Genomic DNA, 3,604 nt, shown 5'->3' with positions numbered 1-3,604 from the left:
GCCGAAATTCCTAACTACCTTTTTGAATTTAACGCCCCCTTGCCAACGCCGGAAACTTTGTTTTTGCAATAACTGATGGTAGCCACTGGCCTAGTGAAAAAAGCCTCACTAAAATAGCTCACGGTGTTTCCCCAGAAAACAGTCATGAAAGAATCTTTGACGTGAAGCGGCAGACAAACCGTGATGCCTATTTTGCAATCTCCAGGTTAGATGGAACCTTGAACATTCGGGCCAGTTTGTAAAAGGTGAAATATGGGAAACTGCCTGAATCAGAAGAAATGCTAAGTCTCATGCAGGCACTGATGACAAGCCGGATACTCCACACCTGGCTTGAAAACCAATATGCCTACACCAAACTAAAGCCAACAAAACCATTTTAGGTCAAGATATGAGGCAGCCCTGTACCTTCCTACCTCCACGGAGAGCGATAAAGTCCATAAACGTGGTATTTTAAAGCCTTTGAAGTGAAAGTAAGCACTCTTCCGTATTGAAGAGATTATCTGGAAAAAACTAAATTGGGACAGGTCACGCTACAGAAGATAGGCAACTCGCCGGAGAACAAACGACTTGACGGCATGGTGGATATGTCAGAGCTGGAGCGACCCTTCATAAAAACTCTACCCCCACCGAATACACAATTTGAAGCCTACTCTAGAACTAGTGACAACCCAGGATGAAGTTTCTTAGAGAAAATTTCCAGAACAATGAAAAGACACTGCACGATTGTGCCACGTATGAAAATACGAAGCTAAAAAGTGACAGAATCAGCTGCCGGAAAATCGTTGTAACTGCATGCCCATTCTGCACTCAGAAACATAAGTTGCAAAAATTCGAGCCATCATTTTGGTACTCGGCCCTGAAGAAGCATTAAACGGAAGTTGAAACATTTCTGCAAGATTCATAAGGCTATTGATGGTTGGCCGCAGGCAAACCACCAAAATGCTTGAGACTGATTCTGCCATCCAGAATAGAGAACGTTCACCAGATGAAATGCATATCCAGACACCCAGGTCTGGAAGAAAATGAGGCAGCCATCAGAGAACCACACGAACACAGCGGGCAGCTTTTGACCTCTCCAGGAAATAGAAGCACCTCTTATCCTACGCTTCGAAACAGGCTCGTTCCCCGTGTCACGTGGGGATGTCACCACAAAAAATCGCAACCCCTGCGCAACATATAGCGTAACACCCCTGTCGAAACGATTACACTGTCGTGGAGGCCTAATGTAAAACTCTGTTAGTTGCAGACAAGCACCTGCCTTGTTCCATCTGATTTGGTTATGTCCAAGGGTATGCTGATAAAAGAACACTTCAAGCGCTTCCTATTCTACTTCTATCATAACATAGGATGCTGCCCTGACCATCTCGTCTGTTCCATATAAGCGTCAGATTACTGAAATAGTCAGAGCAAGAGGTGTTGCATCTCCTGGAATTTGGTCTGCACCCCGGAGCTCCCTAACGTATGTTTACCTTATTGTTCCTGCGTTTACCATGTCTAACTCAATAAAGACCTCCAATATGCCTCTCTAAATCTCTTACCGAACACCACACCTTCACTGCGTCAACGGCACAAGAGAATAAACACATTGAAACACCCCCACTACTGGCCTCTAGCTACGACATACCAACACCCGCCCCCACAACCGTTCCAACTCGCATCCTAAACTTCACGAGCATGGATGATCTCTGTCGTTCCTCTGCCACGCTGACATTAAACGTTTTCAAAGAATAGTGGTAACTGTAGCCACTCTGTTACAGAAAGATCGCTCGACGTCGAAATAACAGTGTCGCTCTTACGTGGTGTCTGGCACATTTTTTTCACTAGCATCATCAAGGCTACCGCATGTTTGAGAGGTCGCAGTTATTTTGCCGCATGCTTAAAGCTACAAAGTGCACATCACTTTAAGGGCTTGGCTGGTCGTCGTAGCTTGTCCCACGTCACTCTACCTACCCACCGTAGTCACGTGTCGTCACGCACCCAACGAGTCCGGGGCTGCCGCCCTCCCAAAAAGAGGCTTCGAAAAAATATCCGCTTTTCCTTCAATGAAGCCTTCTGGCCAAAAGTTGAGTTATATTGAACAAGAGGTTTCTATAGGCCGAACCGTTCGACACTCCTGCAACCACTTGCACACGTCATATATGTACCCATTGTTTACCGAAAAGAAAACTAAAGTACGTTTAATCACGCGCAAAATATATGAAATTACAGGAGGGGTGCAAGCTGGGCTGGTTGGAAAGATATGTTTGGATGAATCCAGCGCGAACCTAAACAAAGACGTAGGAAGTGCAACACAAGAACAGCCGCCGCACGCTTCCCGATTTTGCGTGTCTTCCTTTGCAGGGGCCATGCTAATCTTCTCTGTATTGTTCCAATTTTATTCTATGTACTAAGGAAGTACAACACAAGGACCCAGTGACACAAGGACATGGCGGCTGTCCTTGTGTTGCACTTCCTTCGTCTTTGTTTAAGTTCGCGCTGATTTCATCGAAGTGGAACGGCAGTCCTAGCGTCCATTTAGATAGGAATGCCTATGGGGTTGGTGTTTACTACAGTGAGTGAAAACAAGCTGGCGCCGGGGAAAGCACGACGCATTCAGAATGGCGCAGAAGGGCTCCTGCACGTGAGAGACGAAAGCAAGCACAATAAAATGGCAGCATCTTCACTCCGTGGATGACGGACAGCTTGCGGAGTACAGGGAAACGAAATGACATCGCAGTTGCGCGCCGGGTGACATACGATTTGCGCCCCGACATTCATTTTACTTGATCCGCGAGTTGCACCTTGATTATTCTTTAAATGAAAGTGCAACTCACGGCTCAAATAGAATTTCGCTCGATTTTCGCTTGATGTTGGTGTGCGCACAGATGGACGCGGACGGACATTCGGAGGTCCTTAGGTTCTCCGCACCGTTACCGGTGAGGGAGTAAGCCGTTTGACTCTCGGGTACCAACCGACGGTAGTAGACCATTGGGTAATACGACTCACACTAACTCTGTCTGGTCTACCGGACACAGGCTCGAATCCTGCCGGTGCAACTGCAATTTTTTGCGATTGTAAATGTTATGCGCACGGACGCGGATGGACATTATTCAGTCCTAAGGTGCTCCGAACCTAAAAGAACGGAACTCCCACTGAGCCGGTTCGAGGAAGAAGAAGAAACAAAACATAAAGAGAAGTGTGCGAGTAGACCCAGGAGAAGGCGCGCAAGTACTGCGAAGGCGGTAGAACTGAGGTAATTGAACAAACATCCGTTCAATTCATCGCGACACCAGTAAGACATAGAGGGCAACAGTGTGAGGTGAGCCAGAAAAGAGTGGTGAAGGGAGCCACAGCCCCTGTGGCGAACCACTGCTGTGCACTTCCTTACTTTGAGTGGAACTGCTTTAATTTTGTCGCCCTGTTGCTTGCTTGCGCAATGTGGCAATCGACACACGTTAGCGTGCTAATTTTATTATTATCCTTGTTACAATACTTTGACATCATCTTTGGCTGACTAGATACCCTACCAAGGTTCCAATGGTTTCGCACTTTTAAGATAGCAGAAATATATTCAAGTTCAGCATCAAGCTGCTGAACCCAATTCTCGTCTACAAACAGACAGCGT

General features: G+C 46.7%; 1 non-coding gene across 1 annotated transcript; it reads right to left on the bottom strand.

The window, feature by feature from the left end:
- Window positions 1-2,296: 2,296 nt before the first annotated feature.
- Window positions 2,297-2,398, bottom strand: LOC144180773 (U6 spliceosomal RNA). The gene has a single exon (XR_013324554.1). It is a non-coding gene; the product is annotated as a U6 spliceosomal RNA (small nuclear RNA).
- Window positions 2,399-3,604: the final 1,206 nt, after the last annotated feature.

This window comes from Haemaphysalis longicornis, unplaced genomic scaffold, assembly GCF_048455015.1.
Source record: "Haemaphysalis longicornis isolate Haplotype H1 unplaced genomic scaffold, Haemaphysalis longicornis Haplotype H1 scaffold_4, whole genome shotgun sequence".
Taxonomy (NCBI): Eukaryota; Metazoa; Arthropoda; class Arachnida; order Ixodida; family Ixodidae; genus Haemaphysalis; species Haemaphysalis longicornis.
Note: the sequence above shows the minus strand (reverse complement) of the source record. Positions and strands in the feature narration are given on the sequence as shown.